The following is a 23,511-nucleotide window of genomic DNA, read 5'->3' as shown; positions in this document are numbered from 1 at the left end:
TACTTTCTCAACAATCCTCTCCAAGAAGTTCTGTCACTCAAGCTTTTGGGTCTCACTATCTGCCATGATCTTTCTTGGGAAAACCACATTTCCAAGCTGGCCTCCAAAGCCAGTCGCCGACTGGGCATCCTCCGTCGTGCGAAGTCCTTCCTCGGCACACCTGAGCTCCTCACCACATACAAGGCTTTCATCCGCAGCTCAATGGAATACTGTTCTCCCCTATGGGCTGGTGCTCCTGCCTCACACCTGGCTCGGCTTCACGCTGTTGAATCCAAAGCTTTCAAAATCATTGGAATCTCCCGCAATGAAGCTATCTCTGAGGGCCTTTCACTCACTCACCGCAGGCAGGTAGGTGGTCTTTCTGTCTTCTACCGACTCCTCTCCGGCCTTGCTCCCCCAGCTCTCTCCGTGCTCTGTCCCCCAAATATTCCTACAGGTCGCACAAGATCTGCCAGCAACCCTCTGATGGTTAAACTGCCGAAATCTCGGCTCTCTGCTCACCTTCACTCTTTCATTCCTCTTTTCTCCCGCCTGTGGAACAAACTCCCACACTCCCTTCAATCCCTCTCCTCCCTCCAGGTCTTTAAAACAGCTGTTCACCACCATCTCTTATCTTCCCCCATCCATAACCTTGATCTTTTCTACCCCCACTAATTTCACCCCAGATCCACCTTGTTTGAAATTCCAACTTATTTCCTGGAAATCCTGGCAGTGTCCATATGTTTATACCTCTCCCACCCCCCCCCCTTCACATGCCTCCCCCCCTTCACATGCCTCCCCCCTTCACATGCCTCCCCCCCAAAGCCCTCTCCCTCCCACAGATCTCTCGATGTCTCCATGTCTCCCGGTCCCTGCTCTCAAATGTTGTGTTTGTGTCCTTCCCCCTCTCTCCCCATCTTGTCTACCGCTCCCGATGTTATTTGTTTTATGTGTCTGTTTGTCTTTCTGTGTGATTAATTTTCGCTCTTTCACGAGCCTCGATCTTGTATACAAAAACAAAAAAAAACAAAAAAAAAAACACCAGTGCGAAAAGTGTTTTTTCAACACTAACACAAGTGCGAAAAGTGTTTTTTCCACACTAATACAAGTGCAACAGTGGTTTCCTGCACCAACACAAGTGCGAAAAGTGGTTTTTCAACACTAACACAAGTGCGAAAAGTGGTTTTTCAACACTAACACAAGTGCGAAAAGTGGTTTTTCCACACTAATGCAAGTGCAAAAGTGGTTTCCTGCACCAACACAAGTGCGAAAAGTGGTTTTTCAACACTAACACAAGTGTGAAAAGTGGTTTTTCAACACTAACACAAGTGCGAAAAGTGGTTTTTCAACACTAACACAAGTGCGAAAAGTGTTTTTTCCACACTAATACAAGTGCAAAAGTGGTTTCCTGCTCCAACACAAGTGCGAAAAGTGGTTTTTCAACACTAACACAAGTGCGAAAAGTGGTTTTTCAACACTAACACAAGTGCGAAAAGTGGTTTTTCCACACTAATACAAGTGCAAAAGTGGTTTCCTGCACCAACACAAGTGCGAAAAGTAGTTTTTCAACACTAACACAAGTGCGAAAAGTGGTTTTTCAACACTAACACAAGTGCGAAAAGTGGATTTTCCACACTAATACATGTGCAAAAGTGGTTTCCTGCACAAACACAAGTGCAAAAAGTGGTTTTTCAACACTAACACAAGTGCGAAAAGTGGTTTTTCAACACTAACACAAGTACGAAAAGTGGTTTTTCCACACTAATACAAGTGCAAAAGTGGTTTCCTGCACCAACACAAGTGCGAAAAGTGGTTTTTCAACACTAACACAAGTGCGAAAAGTGGTTTTTCAACACTATCACAAGTGCGAAAAGTGTTTTTTCCACACTAATACAAGTGCAAAAGTGGTTTCCTGCACCAACACAAGTGCGAAAAGTGGTTTTTCAACACTAACACCTGTGCGAAAAGTGGTTTTTCCACACTAATACAAGTGCAAAAGTGGTTTCCTGCACCAACACAAGTGCGAAAAGTGGTTTTTCAACACTAACACAAGTGCGAAAAGTGGTTTTTCAACAATAACACAAGTGCGAAAAGTGTTTTTTCCACACTAATACAAGTGCAAAAGTGGTTTCCTCCACCAACACAAGTGCGAAAAGTGGTTTTTCAACACCAACACAAGTGCGAAAAGTGGTTTTTCAACACTAACACAAGTGCGAAAAGTGGTTTTTCCACACTAATACAAGTGCAAAAGTGGTTTCCTGCACCAACACAAGTGCGAAAAGTGGTTTTTCAACACTAACACAAGTGCGAAAAGTGGTTTTTCAACACTATCACAAGTGCAAAAAGTATTTTTTCCACACTAATACAAGTGCAAAAGTCGTTTTCCTGCACCAACACAAGTGCGAAAAGTGGTTTTTCAACACTAACACAAGTGCGAAAAGTGGTTTTTCAACAATATCACAAGTGCAAAAAGTGTTTTTTCCACACTAATACAAGTGCAAAAGTGGTTTCCTGCACCAACACAAGTGCGAAAAGTGGTTTTTCAACACTAACACAAGTGCGAAAAGTGGTTTTTCAACACTAACACAAGTGCGAAAAGTGGTTTTTCAACACTATCACAACTGCAAAAAGTGTTTTTTCCACACTAATACAAGTGCAAAAGTGGTTTCCTGCACCAACACAAGTGCGAAAAGTGGTTTTTCAACACTAACACAAGTGCGAAAAGTGGTTTTTCAACACTAACACAAGTACGAAAAGTGGTTTTTCCACACAAATACAAGTGCAAAAGTGCTTTCCTGCACCAACACAAGTGCGAAAAGTGGTTTTTCAACACTAACACGAGTGCGAAAAGTGGTTTTTCAACAATAACACAAGTGCGAAAATTGTTTTTTCCACACTAATACAAGTGCAAAAGTGGTTTCCTGCACCAACACAAGTGCGAAAAGTGGTTTTTCAACAATAACACAAGTGCGAAAAGTGGTTTTTCAACACTAATACAAGTGCGAAAAGTGGTTTTTCAACACTATCACAAGTGCAAAAAGTGTTTTTTCCACACTAACACAAGTGCAAAAGTCGTTTCCTGCACCAACACAAGTGCGAAAAGTGGTTTTTCAACACTATCACAAGTGCAAAAAGTGTTTTTTCCACACTAATACAAGTGCAAAAGTCGTTTCCTGCACCAACACAAGTGCGAAAAGTGGTTTTTCAACACTAATACAAGTGCGAAAAGTGTTTTTTCCACACTAATACAAGTGCAAAAGTGGTTTCCTGCACCAACACAAGTGCGAAAAGTGGTTTTTCAACACTAACACAAGTGCGAAAAGTGGTTTTTTCAACACTAACACACGTGCGAAAAGAGGTTTTTCAACACTAACACAAGTGCGAAAAGTGTTTTTTCCACACTAATACAAGTGCAAAAGTGGTTTCCTACACCAACACAAGTGCGAAAAGTGGTTTATCAACACCAACACAAGTGCGAAAAGTGGTTTTTCAACACTATCACAATTGCAAAAAGTGTTTTTTCGACACTAATACAAGTGCAAAAGTGGTTTCCTGCACCAACACAAGTGCGAAAAGTGGTTTTTCAACACTAACACAAGTGCGAAAAGTGGTTTTTAAACACTAACACAAGTGCGAAAAGTGGATTTTCCACACTAATACAAGTGCAAAAGTGGTTTACTGCACCAACACAAGTGCGAAAAGTGGTTTTTCAACACTAACACAAGTGCGAAAAGTGGTTTTTCAACACTATTACAAGTGCAAAAAGTGTTTTTTCCACACTAATACAAGTGCAAAAAGTGTTTTTTCCACACGAATACAAGTGCGAAAAGTGGTTTTTCAACACTATCACAAGTGCAAAAAGTGTTTTTTCCACACTAATACAAGTGCAAAAGTGGTTTCCTGCACTAACACAAGTGCAAAAAGTGGTTTTTCAACACTAACACAAGTGCGAAAAGTGGTTTTTCCACACTAATACAAGGGCAAAAGTGGTTTCCTGCACCAACACAAGTGCGAAAAGTAGTTTTTCCACACTAATACAAGTGCAAAAGGGGTTTCCTGCACCAACACAAGTACGAAAAGTGGTGTTTCAACACTAACACAAGTGCGAAAAGTGGTTTTTCAACACTAACACAAGTGCGAAAAGTGGTTTTTCCACACTAATACAAGGGCAAATGTGGTTTCCTGCACCAACACAAGTGCGAAAAGTAGTTTTCCACACTAATACAAGTGCAAAAGTGGTTTCCTGCACCAACACAAGTGCGAAAAGTGGGTTTTCAACACTAACACAAGTGCGAAAAGTGGTTTTTCAACACTAACACAAGTGCGAAAAGTGGTTTTTCAACACTAACACAAGTGCGAAAAGTGGTTTTACAACACTAACACAAGTGCGAAAAGTGGTTTTTCAACACTAACACAAGTGCAAAAAGTGTTTTTCCCACACTAATACAAGTGCAACAGTGGTTTCCTGCACCAACACAAGTGCGAAAAGTGGTTTTTCAACACTAACACAAGTGCGAAAAGTGATTTTTCAACACTAACACAAGTGCGAAAAGTGGTTTTTCAACACTATCACAAGTCCAAAAAGTGTTTTTTCCACACTAATACAAGTGCAAAAGTGGTTTCCTGCACCAACACAAGTGCGAAAAGTGGTTTTTCAACACTAACACAAGTGCAAAAAGTGGTTTTTCAACACTAACACAAGTGCGAAAAGTGGTTTTTCCACACTAATGCAAGTGCAAAAGTGGTTTCCTGCACCAACACAAGTGCGAAATGTGGTTTTTCAACACTAACACAAGTGCGAAAAGTGGTTTTTCAACACTAACACAAGTGCGAAAAGTGGTTTTTCAACACTAACACAAGTGCAAAAAGTGTTTTTTCCACACTAATACAAGTGCAAAAGTGGTTTCCTGCTCCAACACAAGTGCGAAAAGTGGTTTTTCAACACAAACACAAGTGCGAAAAGTGGTTTTTCAACACTAACACAAGTGCGAAAAGTGGTTTTCCAACACTAACACAAGTGCGAAAAGTGGTTTTTCCACACTAATACAAGTGCAAAAGTGGTTTCCTGCACCAACACAAGTGCGAAAAGTGGTTTTTCAACACTAACACAAGTGCGAAAAGTGGTTTTTCAACACTATCAGAAGTGCAAAAAGTGTTTTTTCCACACTAATACAAGTGCAAAAGTGGTTTCCTGCACCAACACAAGTGCGAAAAGTGGTTTTTCAACACTAACACAAGTGCGAAAAGTGGTTTTTCAACACTAACACAAGTGCGAAAAGTGGTTTTTCAACACTAACACAAGTGCGAAAAGTGGTTTTTCCACACTAATACAAGTGCAAAAGTGGTTTCCTGCACCAACACAAGTGCGAAAAGTGGTTTTTCAACACTAACACAAGTGCGAAAAGTGGTTTTTCCACACTAATACAAGTGCAAAAGTGGTTTCCTGCACCAACACAAGTGCGAAAAGTGGTTTTTCAACACTAACACAAGTGCGAAAAGTGGTTTTTAAACACTAACACAAGTGCGAAAAGTGTTTTTTCCACACTAATACAAGTGCAAAAGTGGTTTCCTGCACCAACACAAGTGCGAAAAGTGGTTTTTCAACACTAACACAAGTGCGAAAAGTGTTTTTTCCACACTAATACAAGTGCAAAAGTGGTTTCCTGCACCAACACAAGTGCGAAAAGTGGTTTTTCAACACTAACACAAGTGCGAAAAGTGGTTTTTCAACACTAACACAAGTGCGAAAAGTGGTTTTTCCACACTAATACAAGTGCAAAAGTGGTTTCCTGCACCAACACAAGTGCGGAAAGTGGTTTTTCAACACTAACACAAGTGCGAAAAGTGGTTTTTCAACACTAACACAAGTGCGAAAAGTGTTTTTTCCACACTAATACAAGTGCAAAAGTGGTTTCCTGCACCAACACAAGTGCGAAAAGTGGTTTTTCAACACTGACACAAGTGCGAAAAGTGGATTTTCAACACTAACACAAGTGCGAAAAGTGGTTTTTCAACACTAACACAAGTGCGAAAAGTGTTTTTTCCACACTAATACAAGTGCAAAAGTGGTTTCCTACACCAACACAAGTGCGAAAGTGGTTTTTCAACACTAACACAAGTGCGAAAAGTGGTTTTTCAACACTATCACAATTGCAAAAAGTGTTTTTCGACACTAATACAAGTGCAAAAGTGGTTTCCTGCACCAACACAAGTGCGAAAAGTGGTTTTTCAACACTAACACAAGTGCTAAAAGTGGTTTTTCAACACTAACACAAGTGCGAAAAGTGGATTTTCCACACTAATACAAGTGCAAAAGTGGTTTTTCAACACTAATACAAGTGCAAAAGTGGTTTCCTGCACCAACACAAGTGTGAAAAGTGGTTTTTCAACACTAACACAAGTGCGAAAAGTGGTTTTTCAACACTATCACAAGTGCAAAAAGTGTTTTTTCCACACTAATACAAGTGCAAAAGTCTTTTCCTGCACCAACACAAGTGCGAAAAGTGGTTTTTCAACACTAATACAAGTGCGAAAAGTGTTTTTTCCACACTAATACAAGTGCAAAAGTGGTTTCCTGCACCAACACAAGTGCGAAAAGTGGTTTTTCAACACTAACACAAGTGCGAAAAGTGGTTTTTCAACACTAACACACGTGCGAAAAGTGGTTTTTCAACACTAACACAAGTGCGAAAAGTGTTTTTTCCACACTAATACAAGTGCAAAAGTGGTTTCCTGCACCAACACAAGTGCGAAAAGTGGTTTTTCAACACTAACACAAGTGCGAAAAGTGGTTTTTCAACACTAACACAAGTGCGAAAAGTGGTTTTTCGACACTAATACAAGTGCGAAAAGTGGTTTCCTGCACCAACACAAGTGCGAAAAGTGGTTTTTCAACACTAACACAAGTGCGAAAAGTGGTTTTTCAACACTAACACCTGTGCGAAAAGTGGTTTTTCCACACTAATACAAGTGCAAAAGTGGTTTACTGCACCAACACAAGTGCGAAAAGTGGTTTTTCAACACTAACACAAGTGCGAAAAGTGGTTTTTCAACAATAACACAAGTGCGAAAAGTGTTTTTTCCACACTAATACAAGTGCAAAAGTGGTTTCCTCCACCAACACAAGTGCGAAAAGTGGTTTTTCAACACCAACACAAGTGCGAAAAGTGGTTTTTCAACACTAACACAAGTGCGAAAAGTGGTTTTTCCACACTAATACAAGTGCAAAAGTGGTTTCCTGCACCAACACAAGTGCGAAAAGTGGTTTTTCAACACTAACACAAGTGCGAAAAGTGGTTTTTCAACACTATCACAAGTGCAAAAAGTATTTTTTCCACACTAATACAAGTGCGAAAAGTAGTTTTTCCACACTAATACAAGTGCAAAAGGGGTTTCCTGCACCAACACAAGTGCGAAAAGTGGTGTTTCAACACTAACACAAGTGCGAAAAGTGGTTTTTCAACACTAATACAAGTGCAAAAGTGGTTTCCTGCACCAACACAAGTGCGAAAAGTGGTTTTTCAACACTAACACAAGTGCGAAAAGTGGTTTTTCAACACTAACACAAGTGCGAAAAGTGGTTTCCTGCACCAACACAAGTGCGAAAAGTGGGTTTTCAACACTAACACAAGTGCGAAAAGTGGTTTTTCAACACTAACACAAGTGCGAAAAGTGGTTTTTCAACACTAACACAAGTGCGAAAAGTGGTTTTACAACACTAACACAAGTGCGAAAAGTGGTTTTTCAACACTAAGACAAGTGCAAAAAGTGTTTTTCCCACACTAATACAAGTGCAACAGTGGTTTCCTGCACCAACACAAGTGCGAAAAGTGGTTTTTCAACACTAACACAAGTGCGAAAAGTGGTTTTTCAACACTAACACAAGTGCGAAAAGTGGTTTTTCAACACTATCACAAGTCCAAAAAGTGTTTTTTCCACACTAATACAAGTGCAAAAGTGGTTTCCTGCACCAACACAAGTGCGAAAAGTGGTTTTTCAACACTAACACAAGTGCAAAAAGTGGTTTTTCAACACTAACACAAGTGCGAAAAGTGGTTTTTCCACACTAATGCAAGTGCAAAAGTGGTTTCCTGCACCAACACAAGTGCGAAAAGTGGTTTTTCAACACTAACACAAGTGCGAAAAGTGGTTTTTCAACACTAACACAAGTGCGAAAAGTGGTTTTTCAACACAAACACAAGTGCGAAAAGTGGTTTTTCAACACTAACACAAGTGCGAAAAGTGGTTTTTCAACACTAACACAAGTGCGAAAAGTGGTTTTTCCACACTAATACAAGTGCAAAAGTGGTTTCCTGCACCAACACAAGTGCGAAAAGTGGTTTTTCAACACTAACACAAGTGCGAAAAGTGGTTTTTCAACACTATCACAAGTGCAAAAAGTGTTTTTTCCACACTAATACAAGTGCAAAAGTGGTTTCCTGCACCAACACAAGTGCGAAAAGTGGTTTTTCAACACTAACACAAGTGCGAAAAGTGGTTTTTCAACACTAACACAAGTGCGAAAAGTGGTTTTTCAACACTAACACAAGTGCGAAAAGTGGTTTTTTCCACACTAATACAAGTGCAAAAGTGGTTTCCTGCACCAACACAAGTGCGAAAAGTGGTTTTTCAACACTAACACAAGTGCGAAAAGTGGTTTTTCCACACTAATACAAGTGCAAAAGTGGTTTCCTGCACCAACACAAGTGCGAAAAGTGGTTTTTCAACACTAACACAAGTGCGAAAAGTGGTTTTTAAACACTAACACAAGTGCGAAAAGTGTTTTTTCCACACTAATACAAGTGCAAAAGTGGTTTCCTGCACCAACACAAGTGCGAAAAGTGGTTTTTCAACACTAACACAAGTGCGAAAAGTGTTTTTTCCACACTAATACAAGTGCAAAAGTGGTTTCCTGCACCAACACAAGTGCGAAAAGTGGTTTTTCAACACTAACACAAGTGCGAAAAGTGGTTTTTCAACACTAACACAAGTGCGAAAAGTGGTTTTTCCACACTAATACAAGTGCAAAAGTGGTTTCCTGCACCAACACAAGTGCGAAAAGTGGTTTTTCAACACTAACACAAGTGCGAAAAGTGGTTTTTCAACACTAACACAAGTGCGAAAAGTGTTTTTTCCACACTAATACAAGTGCAAAAGTGGTTTCCTGCACCAACACAAGTGCGAAAAGTGGTTTTTCAACACTGACACAAGTGCGAAAAGTGGTTTTTCAACACTAACACAAGTGCGAAAAGTGGTTTATCAACACTAACACAAGTGCGAAAAGTGTTTTTTCCACACTAATACAAGTGCGAAAGTGGTTTCCTACACCAACACAAGTGCGAAAGTGGTTTTTCAACACTAACACAAGTGCGAAAAGTGGTTTTTCAACACTATCACAATTGCAAAAAGTGTTTTTCGACACTAATACAAGTGCAAAAGTGGTTTCCTGCACCAACACAATTGCGAAAAGTGGTTTTTCAACACTAACACAAGTGCAAAAAGTGGTTTTTCAACACTAACACAAGTGCGAAAAGTGTTTTTTCCACACTAATACAAGTGCAAAAGTGGTTTCCTACACCAACACAAGTGCGAAAGTGGTTTTTCAACACTAACACAAGTGCGAAAAGTGGTTTTTCAACACTATCACAATTGCAAAAAGTGTTTTTCGACACTAATACAAGTGCAAAAGTGGTTTCCTGCACCAACACAAGTGCGAAAAGTGGTTTTTCAACACTAACACAAGTGCAAAAAGTGGTTTTTCAACACTAACACAAGTGCGAAAAGTGGATTTTCCACACTAATACAAGTGCAAAAGTGGTTTTTCAACACTAATAGAAGTGCAAAAGTGGTTTCCTGCACCAACACAAGTGTGAAAAGTGGTTTTTCAACACTAACACAAGTGCGAAAAGTGGTTTTTCAACACTATCACAAGTGCAAAAAGTGTTTTTTCCACACTAATACAAGTGCAAAAGTCTTTTCCTGCACCAACACAAGTGCGAAAAGTGGTTTTTCAACACTAATACAAGTGCGAAAAGTGTTTTTTCCACACTAATACAAGTGCAAAAGTGGTTTCCTGCACCAACACAAGTGCGAAAAGTGGTTTTTCAACACTAACACAAGTGCGAAAAGTGGTTTTTCAACACTAACACACGTGCGAAAAGTGGTTTTTCAACACTAACACAAGTGCGAAAAGTGTTTTTTCCACACTAATACAAGTGCAAAAGTGGTTTCCTACACCAACACAAGTGCGAAAAGTGGTTTTTCAACACCAACACAAGTGCGAAAAGTGGTTTTTCAACACTATCACAATTGCAAAAAGTGTTTTTTCGACACTAATACAAGTGCAAAAGTGGTTTCCTGCACCAACACAAGTGCGAAAAGTGGTTTTTCAACACTAACACAAGTGCGAAAAGTGGTTTTTAAACACTAACACAAGTGCGAAAAGTGGATTTTCCACACTAATACAAGTGCAAAAGTGGTTTACTGCACCAACACAAGTGCGAAAAGTGGTTTTTCAACACTAACACAAGTGCGAAAAGTGGTTTTTCAACACTATTACAAGTCCAAAAAGTGTTTTTTCCACACTAATACAAGTGCAAAAAGTGTTTTTTCCACACGAATACAAGTGCGAAAAGTGGTTTTTCAACACTATTACAAGTCCAAAAAGTGTTTTTTCCACACTAATACAAGTGCAAAAAGTGTTTTTTCCACACTAATACAAGTGCAAAAGTGGTTTCCTGCACTAACACAAGTGCGAAAAGTGGTTTTTCAACACTAACACAAGTTCGAAAAGTGGTTTTTCCACACTAATACAAGGGCAAAAGTGGTTTCCTGCACCAACACAAGTGCGAAAAGTAGTTTTTCCACACTAATACAAGTGCAAAAGGGGTTTCCTGCACCAACACAAGTGCGAAAAGTGGTGTTTCAACACTAACACAAGTGCGAAAAGTGGTTTTTCAACACTAACACAAGTGCGAAAAGTGGTTTTTCCACACTAATACAAGGGCAAAAGTGGTTTCCTGCACCAACACAAGTGCGAAAAGTAGTTTTCCACACTAATACAAGTGCAAAAGTGGTTTCCTGCACCAACACAAGTGCGAAAAGTGGGTTTTCAACACTAACACAAGTGCGAAAAGTGGTTTTTCAACACTAACACAAGTGCGAAAAGTGGTTTTTCAACACTAACACAAGTGCGAAAAGTGGTTTTACAACTCTAACACAAGTGCAATAAGTGTTTTTCCCACACTAATACAAGTGCAACAGTGGTTTCCTGCACCAACACAAGTGCGAAAAGTGGTTTTTCAACACTAACACAAGTGCGAAAAGTGGTTTTTCAACACTAACACAAGTGCGAAAAGTGGTTTTTCAACACTATCACAAGTCCAAAAAGTGTTTTTTCCACACTAATACAAGTGCAAAAGTGGTTTCCTGCACCAACACAAGTGCGAAAAGTGGTTTTTCAACACTAACACAAGTGCGAAAAGTGGTTTTTAAACACTAACACAAGTGCGAAAAGTGGATTTTCCACACTAATACAAGTGCAAAAGTGGTTTACTGCACCAACACAAGTGCGAAAAGTGGTTTTTCAACACTAACACAAGTGCGAAAAGTGGTTTTTCAACACTAGTACAAGTCCAAAAAGTGTTTTTTCCACACTAATACAAGTGCAAAAAGTGTTTTTTCCACACGAATACAAGTGCGAAAAGTGGTTTTTCAACACTATCACAAGTGCAAAAAGTGTTTTTTCCACACTAATACAAGTGCAAAAGTGGTTTCCTGCACTAACACAAGTGCGAAAAGTGGTTTTTCAACACTAACACAAGTGCGAAAAGTGGTTTTTCCACACTAATACAAGGGCAAAAGTGGTTTCCTGCACCAACACAAGTGCGAAAAGTAGTTTTTCCACACTAATACAAGTGCAAAAGGGGTTTCCTGCACCAACACAAGTGCGAAAAATGGTGTTTCAACACTAACACAAGTGCGAAAAGTGGTTTTTCAACACTAACACAAGTGCGAAAAGTGGTTTTTCCACACTAATACAAGGGCAAAAGTGGTTTCCTGCACCAACACAAGTGCGAAAAGTAGTTTTCCACACTAATACAAGTGCAAAAGTGGTTTCCTGCACCAACACAAGTGCGAAAAGTGGTTTTTCAACACTAACACAAGTGCAAAAAGTGGTTTTTCAACACTAACACAAGTGCGAAAAGTGGTTTTTCCACACTAATGCAAGTGCAAAAGTGGTTTCCTGCACCAACACAAGTGCGAAAAGTGGTTTTTCAACACTAACACAAGTGCGAAAAGTGGTTTTTCAACACTAACACAAGTGCGAAAAGTGGTTTTTCAACACAAACACAAGTGCGAAAAGTGGTTTTTCAACACTAACACAAGTGCGAAAAGTGGTTTTTCAACACTAACACAAGTGCGAAAAGTGGTTTTTCCACACTAATACAAGTGCAAAAGTGGTTTCCTGCACCAACACAAGTGCGAAAAGTGGTTTTTCAACACTAACACAAGTGCGAAAAGTGGTTTTTCAACACTATCACAAGTGCAAAAAGTGTTTTTTCCACACTAATACAAGTGCAAAAGGGGTTTCCTGCACCAACACAAGTGCGAAAAGTGGTTTTTCAACACTAACACAAGTGCGAAAAGTGGTTTTTCAACACTAACACAAGTGCGAAAAGTGGTTTTTCAACACTAACACAAGTGCGAAAAGTGGTTTTTCCACACTAATACAAGTGCGAAAGTGGTTTCCTGCACCAACACCAGTGCGAAAAGTGGTTTTTCAACACTAACACAAGTGCGAAAAGTGGTTTTTCCACACTAATACAAGTGCAAAAGTGGTTTCCTGCACCAACACAAGTGCGAAAAGTGGTTTTTCAACACTAACACAAGTGCGAAAAGTGGTTTTTAAACACTAACACAAGTGCGAAAAGTGTTTTTTCCACACTAATACAAGTGCAAAAGTGGTTTCCTGCACCAACACAAGTGCGAAAAGTGGTTTTTCAACACTAACACAAGTGCGAAAAGTGTTTTTTCCACACTAATACAAGTGCAAAAGTGGTTTCCTGCACCAACACAAGTGCGAAAAGTGGTTTTTCAACACTAACACAAGTGCAAAAAGTGGTTTTTCAACACTAACACAAGTGCGAAAAGTGGTTTTTCCACACTAATACAAGTGCAAAAGTGGTTTCCTGCACCAACACAAGTGCGAAAAGTGGTTTTTCAACACTAACACAAGTGCGAAAAGTGGTTTTTCAACACTAACACAAGTGCGAAAAGTGTTTTTTCCACACTAATACAAGTGCAAAAGTGGTTTCCTGCACCAACACAAGTGCGAAAAGTGGTTTTTCAACACTGACACAAGTGCGAAAAGTGGTTTTTCAACACTAACACAAGTGCGAAAAGTGGTTTATCAACACTAACACAAGTGCGAAAAGTGTTTTTTCCACACTAATACAAGTGCGAAAGTGGTTTCCTACACCAACACAAGTGCGAAAGTGGTTTTTCAACACTAACACAAGTGCGAAAAGTGGTTTTTCAACACTATCACAATTGCAAAAAGTGTTTTTCGACACTAATACAAGTGCAAAAGTGGTTTCCTGCACCAACACAAGTGCGAAAAGTGGTTTTTCAACACTAACACAAGTGCAAAAAGTGGTTTTTCAACACTAACACAAGTGCGAAAAGTGGATTTTCCACACTAATACAAGTGCAAAAGTGGTTTACTGCACCAACACAAGTGCGAAAAGTGGTTTTTCAACACTAACACAAGTGCGAAAAGTGGTTTTTCAACACTAACACAAGTGCAAAAAGTGGTGTTTCAACACTATTACAAGTGCAAAAAGTGTTTTTTCCACACTAATACAAGTGCAATAAGTGTTTTTTCCACACTAATACAAGTGCGAAAAGTGGTTTTTCAACACTATCACAAGTGCAAAAAGTGTTTTTTCCACACTAATACAAGTGCAAAAGTGATTTCCTGCACTAACACAAGTGCGAAAAGTGGGTTTTCAACATTAACACAAGTGCGAAAAGTGGTTTTTCAACACTATCACAAGTGCAAAAAGTGTTTTTTCCACACTAATACAAGTGCAATAAGTGTTTTTTCCACACTAATACAAGTGCGAAAAGTGGTTTTTCAACACTATCACAAGTGCAAAAAGTGTTTTTTCCACACTAATACAAGTGCAAAAGTGGTTTCCTGCACCAACACAAGTGCGAAAAGTGGTTTTTCAACACTAACACAAGTGCGAAAAGTGGTTTTTCCACACTAATACAAGTGCAAAAGTGGTTTCCTGCACCAACACAAGTGCGAAAAGTGGTTTTTCAACATTAACACAAGTGCGAAAAGTGGTTTTTCAACACTATCACAAGTGCAAAAAGTGTTTTTTCCACACTAATACAAGTGCAAAAGTGGTTTCCTGCACTAACACAAGTGCGAAAATTGGTTTTTCAACACTAACACAAGTGCGAAAAGTGGTTTTTCAACACTAACACAAGTGCGAAAACTGTTTTTTCCACACTAATACAAGTGCAAAAGTAGTTTCCTGCACCAACACAAGTGCGAAAAGTGTTTTTTCCACACTAATACAAGTGCAAAAGTGGTTTCCTGCACCAACACAAGTGCGAAAAGTGGTTTTTCAACACTAACACAAGTGCGAAAAGTGGCTTTTAAACACTAACACAAGTGCGAAAAGTGGTTTTTCAACACTATCACAAGTGCAAAAAGTGTTTTTTCCACACTAATACAAGTGCAAAAGTGGTTTCCTGCACCAACACAAGTGCGAAAAGTGGTTTTTCAACACTAACACAAGTGCGAAATGTGGTTTTTCAACACTAACACAAGTGCGAAAAGTGGTTTTTCCACACTAATACAAGTGCAAAAGTGGTTTCCTGCACCAACACAAGCGCGAAAAGTGGTTTTTCAACACTAACACAAGTGCGAAAAGTGGTTTTTCAACACTAACACAAGCGCGAAAAGTGGTTTTTCAACACTAACACAAGTGCGAACAGTGGTTTTTCCACACTAATAGAAGTGCAAAAGTGGTTTCGTGCACCAACACAAGTGCGAAAAGTGGTTTTTCAACACTAACACAAGTGCGAAAAGTGGTTTTTCAACACTAACACAAGTGCGAAAAGTGATTTTTCAACACTAACACAAGTGCGAAAAGTGGTTTTTCCACACTAATACAAGTGCAAAAGTGGTTTCCTGCACCAACACAAGTGCAAAAGTGGTTTCCTGCACCAACACAAGTGCGAAAAGTGGTTTTTCAACACTAACACAAGTACGAAAAGTGGTTTTTCAACACTATCACAAGTGCAAAAAGTGTTTTTTCAACACTAATACAAGTGCAAAAGTGGTGTCCTGCACCAACACAAGTGCGAAAAGTGGTTTTTCAACACTAACACAAGTGCGAAAAGTGGTTTTTCAACACTAACACAAGTGCAAAAAGTGGTTTTTCCACACTATTACAAGTGCAAAAGTGGTTTCCTGCACCAACACAAGTGCGAAAAGTGGTTTTTCAACACTAACACAAGTGCGAAAAGTGGTTTTCAACACTAACACAAGTGCGAAAAGTGGTTTTTCCACACGAATACAAGTGCAAAAGTGGTTTCCTGCACCAACACAAGTGCGAAAAGTGGTTTTTCAACACTAACACAAGTGCAAAAAGTGGTTTTTCAACACTAACACAAGTGCGAAAAGTGGTTTTCCACACTAATACAAGTGCAAAAGTGGTTTCCTGCACCAACACAAGTGCGAAAAGTGATTTTTCAACACTAACACAAGTGCGAAAAGTGGTTTTTCCACACTAATACAAGTGCAAAAGTGGTTTTTCAACACTATCACAAGTGTAAAAAGTGTTTTTTCCACACTAATACAAGTGCGAAAAGTGGTTTTTCAACACTAACACAAGTGCGAAAAGTGGTTTTTCCACACTAATACAAGTGCAAAAGTGGTTTCCTGCACCAACACCAGTGCGAAAAGTGGTTTTTCAACACTAACACAAGTGCGAAAAGTGGTTTTTCAACACTATCACAAGTCCAAAAAGTGTTTTTTCCACACTAATACAAGTGCAAAAGTGGTTTCCTGCACCAACACAAGTGCGAAAAGTGGTTTTTCAACACTAACACAAGTGCAAAAAGTGGTTTTTCAACACTAACACAAGTGCGAAAAGTGGTTTTTCCACACTAATGCAAGTGCAAAAGTGGTTTCCTGCACCAACACAAGTGCGAAAAGTGGTTTTTCAACACTAACACAAGTGCGAAAAGTGGTTTTTCAACACTAACACAAGTGCGAAAAGTGGTTTTTCAACACAAACACAAGTGCGAAAAGTGGTTTTTCAACACTAACACAAGTGCGAAAAGTGGTTTTTCAACACTAACACAAGTGCGAAAAGTGGTTTTCCACACTAATACAAGTGCAAAAGTGGTTTCCTGCACCAACACAAGTGCGAAAAGTGGTTTTTCAACACTAACACAAGTGCGAAAAGTGGTTTTTCAACACTATCACAAGTGCAAAAAGTGTTTTTTCCACACTAATACAAGTGCAAAAGTGGTTTCCTGCACCAACACAAGTGCGAAAAGTGGTTTTTCAACACTAACACAAGTGCGAAAAGTGGTTTTTCCACACTAATACAAGTGCAAAAGTGGTTTCCTGCACCAACACAAGTGCGAAAAGTGGTTTTTCAACACTAACACAAGTGCGAAAAGTGGTTTTTCCACACTAATACAAGTGCAAAAGTGGTTTCCTGCACCAACACAAGTGCGAAAAGTGGTTTTTCAACACTAACACAAGTGCGAAAAGTGGTTTTTAAACACTAACACAAGTGCGAAAAGTGTTTTTTCCACACTAATACAAGTGCAAAAGTGGTTTCCTGCACCAACACAAGTGCGAAAAGTGTTTTTTCCACACTAATACAAGTGCAAAAGTGGTTTCCTGCACCAACACAAGTGCGAAAAGTGGTTTTTCAACACTAACACAAGTGCGAAAAGTGGTTTTTCAACACTAACACAAGTGCGAAAAGTGGTTTTTCCACACTAATACAAGTGCAAAAGTGGTTTCCTGCACCAACACAAGTGCGAAAAGTGGTTTTTCAACACTAACACAAGTGCGAAAAGTGGTTTTTCAACACTAACACAAGTGCGAAAAGTGTTTTTTCCACACTAATACAAGTGCAAAAGTGGTTTCCTGCACCAACACAAGTGCGAAAAGTGGTTTTTCAACACTGACACAAGTGCGAAAAGTGGTTTTTCAACACTAACACAAGTGCGAAAAGTGGTTTATCAACACTAACACAAGTGCGAAAAGTGTTTTTTCCACACTAATACAAGTGCGAAAGTGGTTTCCTACACCAACACAAGTGCGAAAGTGGTTTTTCAACACTAACACAAGTGCGAAAAGTGGTTTTTCAACACTATCACAATTGCAAAAAGTGTTTTTCGACACTAATACAAGTGCAAAAGTGGTTTCCTGCACCAACACAAGTGCAAAAAGTGGTTTTTCAACACTAACACAAGTGCGAAAAGTGGATTTTCCACACTAATACAAGTGCAAAAGTGGTTTACTGCACCAACACAAGTGCGAAAAGTGGTTTTTCAACACTAACACAAGTGCGAAAAGTGGTTTTTCAACACTAACACAAGTGCAAAAAGTGGTTTTTCAACACTATTACAAGTGCAAAAAGTGTTTTTTCCACACTAATACAAGTGCAATAAGTGTTTTTTCCACACTAATACAAGTGCGAAAAGTGGTTTTTCAACACTATCACAAGTGCAAAAAGTGTTTTTTCCACACTAATACAAGTGCAAAAGTGATTTCCTGCACTAACACAAGTGCGAAAAGTGGTTTTTCAACATTAACACAAGTGCGAAAAGTGGTTTTTCAACACTATCACAAGTGCAAAAAGTGTTTTTTCCACACTAATACAAGTGCAATAAGTGTTTTTTCCACACTAATACAAGTGCGAAAAGTGGTTTTTCAACATTAACACAAGTGCGAAAAGTGGTTTTTCAACACTATCACAAGTGCAAAAAGTGTTTTTTCCACACTAATACAAGTGCAAAAGTGGTTTCCTGCACCAACACAAGTGCGAAAAGTGGTTTTTCAACACTAACACAAGTGCGAAAAGTGGTTTTTCCACACTAATACAAGTGCAAAAGTGGTTTCCTGCACCAACACAAGTGCGAAAAGTGGTTTTTCAACATTAACACAAGTGCGAAAAGTGGTTTTTCAACACTATCACAAGTGCAAAAAGTGTTTTTTCCACACTAATACAAGTGCAAAAGTGGTTTCCTGCACTAACACAAGTGCAAAAATTGGTTTTTCAACACTAACACAAGTGCGAAAAGTGGTTTTTCAACACTAACACAAGTGCGAAAAGTGTTTTTTCCACACTAATACAAGTGCAAAAGTAGTTTCCTGCACCAACACAAGTGCGAAAAGTGTTTTTTCCACACTAATACAAGTGCAAAAGTGGTTTCCTGCACCAACACAAGTGCGAAAAGTGGTTTTTCAACACTAACACAAGTGCGAAAAGTGGCTTTTCAACACTAACACAAGTGCGAAAAGTGGTTTTTCAACACTATCACAAGTGCAAAAAGTGTTTTTTCAACACTAATACAAGTGCAAAAGTGGTTTCCTGCACCAACACAAGTGCGAAAAGTGGTTTTTCAACACTAACACAAGTGCGAAATGTGGTTTTTCAACACTAACACAAGTGCGAAAAGTGGTTTTTCCACACTAATACAAGGGCAAAAGTGGTTTCCTGCACCAACACAAGCGCGAAAAGTGGTTTTTTCAACACTAACACAAGTGCGAAAAGTGGTTTTTCAACACTAACACAAGCGCGAAAAGTGGTTTTTCAACACTAACACAAGTGCGAACAGTGGTTTTTCCACACTAATAGAAGTGCAAAAGTGGTTTCGTGCACCAACACAAGTGCGAAAAGTGGTTTTTCAACACTAACACAAGTGCGAAAAGTGGTTTTTCAACACTAACACAAGTGCGAAAAGTGATTTTTCAACACTAACACAAGTGCGAAAAGTGGTTTTTCCACACTAATACAAGTGCAAAAGTGGTTTCCTGCACCAACACAAGTGCAAAAGTGGTTTCCTGCACCAACACAAATGCGAAAAGTGGTTTTTCAACACTAACACAAGTACGAAAAGTGGTTTTTCAACACTATCACAAGTGCAAAAAGTGTTTTTTCCACACTAATACAAGTGCAAAAGTGGTGTCCTGCACCAACACAAGTGCGAAAAGTGGTTTTTCAACACTAACACAAGTGCGAAAAGTGGTTTTTCAACACTAACACAAGTGCAAAAAGTGGTTTTTCCACACTATTACAAGTGCAAAAGTGGTTTCCTGCACCAACACAAGTGCGAAAAGTGGTTTTTCAACATTAACACAAGTGCGAAAAGTGGTTTTTCAACACTAACACAAGTGCGAAAAGTGGTTTTTCCACACGAATACAAGTGCAAAAGTGGTTTCCTGCACCAACACAAGTGCGAAAAGTGGTTTTTCAACACGAACACAAGTGCAAAAAGTGGTTTTTCAACACTAACACAAGTGCGAAAAGTGGTTTTCCACACTAATACAAGTGCAAAAGTGGTTTCCTGCACCAACACAAGTGCGAAAAGTGATTTTTCAACACTAACACAAGTGCGAAAAGTGGTTTTTCCACACTAATACAAGTGCAAAAGTGGTTTTTCAACACTATCACAAGTGGTAAAAAGTGTTTTTTCCACACTAATACAAGTGCGAAAAGTGGTTTTTTCAACACTAACACAAGTGCGAAAAGTGGTTTTTCAACACTATCACAAGTGCAAAAAGTGTTTTTTCCACACTAATACAATAGCAAAAGTGGTTTTCTGCACCAACACAAGTGCGAAATTGGTTTTTCAACACTAACACAAGTGCGAAAAGTGGTTTTTCCCACACGAATACAAGTGCAAAAGTGGTTTCCTGCACCAACACAAGTGCGAAAAGTGGTTTTTCAACACTAACACAAGTGCGAAAAGTGGTTTTTCAACACTAACACAAGTGCGAAAAGTGGTTTTTCCACACTAATACAAGTGCAAAAGTGGTTTCCTCTACCAACACAAGTGCGAAAAGTGATTTTTCAACACTAACACAAGTGCGAAAAGTGGTTTTTCCACACTAATACAAGTGCAAAAGTGGGTTCCTGCACCAACACAAGTGCGAAAAGTGGTTTTTCAACACTAACACAAGTGCGAAAAGTGGTTTTTCAACACTATCACAAGTGCAAAAAGTGTTTTTTCCACACTAATACAAGTGCGAAAAATGGTTTTTCAACACTAATACAAGTGCAAAAGTGGTTTCCTGCACCAACACAAGGTGCGAAAAGTGGTTTTTCAACACTAACACAAGTGCGAAAAGTGGTTTTTCAACACTATCACAGGTGCAAAAAGTGTTTTTTCCACACTAATACAAGTGCAAAGTGGTTTCCTGCACCAACACAAGTGCGAACAGTGGTTTTTCAACACTAACACAAGTGCGAAAAGTGGTTTTTCAACACTAACACAAGTGCGAAAAGTGGTTTTTCCACACTAATACAAGTGCAATAAGTGTTTTTTCCACACTAATACAAGTGCGAAAAGTGGTTTTTCAACACTATCACAAGTGCAAAAAGTGTTTTTTCCACACTAATACAAGTGCAAAAGTGGTTTCCTGCACCAACACAAGTGCGAAAAGTGGTTTTTCAACACTAACACAAGTGCGAAAAGTGGTTTTTCCACACTAATACAAGTGCAAAAGTGGTTTCCTGCACCAACACAAGTGCGAAAAGTGGTTTTTCAACATTAACACAAGTGCGAAAAGTGGTTTTTCAACACTATCACAAGTGCAAAAAGTGTTTTTTCCACACTAATACAAGTGCAAAAGTGGTTTCCTGCACTAACACAAGTGCGAAAATTGGTTTTTCAACACTAACACAAGTGCGAAAAGTGGTTTTTCAACACTAACACAAGTGCGAAAAGTGTTTTTTCCACACTAATACAAGTGCAAAAGTAGTTTCCTGCACCAACACAAGTGCGAAAGTGTTTTTTCCACACCAATACAAGTGCAAAAGTGGTTTCCTGCACCAACACAAGTGCGAAAAAGTGGTTTTTCAACACTAACACAAGTGCGAAAAGTGGCTTTTCAACACTATCACAGGTGCAAAAAGTGATTTTTCCACACTAATACAAGTGCAAAAGTGGTTTCCTGCACCAACACAAGTGCGAAAAGTGGTTTTTCAACATTAACACAAGTGCGAAAAGTGGTTTTTCAACACTATCACAAGTGCAAAAAGTGTTTTTTCCACACTAATACAAGTGCAAAAGTGGTTTCCTGCACTAACACAAGTGCAAAAATTGGTTTTTCAACACTAACACAAGTGCGAAAAGTGGTTTTTCAACACTAACACAAGTGCGAAAAGTGTTTTTTCCACACTAATACAAGTGCAAAAGTAGTTTCCTGCACCAACACAAGTGCGAAAAGTGTTTTTTCCACACTAATACAAGTGCAAAAGTGGTTTCCTGCACCAACACAAGTGCGAAAAGTGGTTTTTCAACACTAACACAAGTGCGAAAAGTGGCTTTTCAACACTAACACAAGTGCGAAAAGTGGTTTTTCAACACTATCACAAGTGCAAAAAGTGTTTTTTCAACACTAATACAAGTGCAAAAGTGGTTTCCTGCACCAACACAAGTGCGAAAAGTGGTTTTTCAACACTAACACAAGTGCGAAATGTGGTTTTTCAACACTAACACAAGTGCGAAAAGTGGTTTTTTCCACACTAATACAAGTGCAAAAGTGGTTTCCTGCACCAACACAAGCGCGAAAAGTGGTTTTTCAACACTAACACAAGTGCGAAAAGTGGTTTTTCAACACTAACACAAGCGCGAAAAGTGGTTTTTCAACACTAACACAAGTGCGAACAGTGGTTTTTCCACACTAATAGAAGTGCAAAAGTGGTTTCGTGCACCAACACAAGTGCGAAAAGTGGTTTTTCAACACTAACACAAGTGCGAAAAGTGGTTTTTCAACACTAACACAAGTGCGAAAAGTGATTTTTCAACACTAACACAAGTGCGAAAAGTGGTTTTTCCACACTGAATACAAGTGCAAAAGTGGTTTCCTGCACCAACACAAGTGCAAAAGTGGTTTCCTGCACCAACACAAATGCGAAAAGTGGTTTTCAACACTAACACAAGTACGAAAAGTGGTTTTTCAACACTATCACAAGTGCAAAAAGTGTTTTTTCCACACTAATACAAGTGCAAAAGTGGTGTCCTGCACCAACACAAGTGCGAAAAGTGGTTTTTCAACACTAACACAAGTGCGAAAAGTGGTTTTTCAACACTAACACAAGTGCAAAAAGTGGTTTTTCCACACTATTACAAGTGCAAAAGTGGTTTCCTGCACCAACACAAGTGCGAAAAGTGGTTTTTCAACATTAACACAAGTGCGAAAAGTGGTTTTTCAACACTAACACAAGTGCGAAAAGTGGTTTTTCCACACGAATACAAGTGCAAAAGTGGTTTCCTGCACCAACACAAGTGCGAAAAGTGGTTTTTCAACACGAACACAAGTGCAAAAAGTGGTTTTTCAACACTAACACAAGTGCGAAAAGTGGTTTTCCACACTAATACAAGTGCAAAAGTGGTTTTCCTGCACCAACACAAGTGCGAAAAGTGATTTTTCAACACTAACACAAGTGCGAAAAGTGGTTTTTCCACACTAATACAAGTGCAAAAGTGGTTTTTCAACACTATCACAAGTGTAAAAAGTGTTTTTTCCACACTAATACAAGTGCGAAAAGTGGTTTTTCAACACTAACACAAGTGCGAAAAGTGGTTTTTCAACACTATCACAAGTGCAAAAAGTGTTTTTTCCACACTAATACAAGTGCAAAAGTGGTTTTCTGCACCAACACAAGTGCGAAATTGGTTTTTCAACACTAACACAAGTGCGAAAAGTGGTTTTTCAACACTAACACAAGTGCGAAAAGTGGTTTTTCCACACGAATACAAGTGCAAAAGTGGTTTCCTGCACCAACACAAGTGCGAAAAGTGGTTTTTCAACACTAACACAAGTGCGAAAAGTGGTTTTTCAACACTAACACAAGTGCGAAAAGTGGTTTTTCCACACTAATACAAGTGCAAAAGTGGTTTCCTCTACCAACACAAGTGCGAAAAGTGATTTTTCAACACTAACACAAGTGCGAAAAGTGGTTTTTCCACACTAATACAAGTGCAAAAGTGGGTTCCTGCACCAACACAAGTGCGAAAAGTGGTTTTTCAACACTAACACAAGTGCGAAAAGTGGTTTTTCAACACTATCACAAGTGCAAAAAGTGTTTTTTCCACACTAATACAAGTGCGAAAAGTGGTTTTTCAACACTAATACAAGTGCAAAAGTGGTTTCCTGCACCAACACAAGTGCGAAAAGTGGTTTTTCAACACTAACACAAGTGCGAAAAGTGGTTTTTCAACACTATCACAGGTGCAAAAAGTGTTTTTTCCACACTA

Source organism: Myxine glutinosa, chromosome 12 (genome assembly GCF_964187855.1).
Source record: "Myxine glutinosa chromosome 12, kmMyxGlut1.1, whole genome shotgun sequence".
NCBI classification, from domain to species: domain Eukaryota; kingdom Metazoa; phylum Chordata; class Myxini; order Myxiniformes; family Myxinidae; genus Myxine; species Myxine glutinosa.
Note: the sequence above shows the minus strand (reverse complement) of the source record.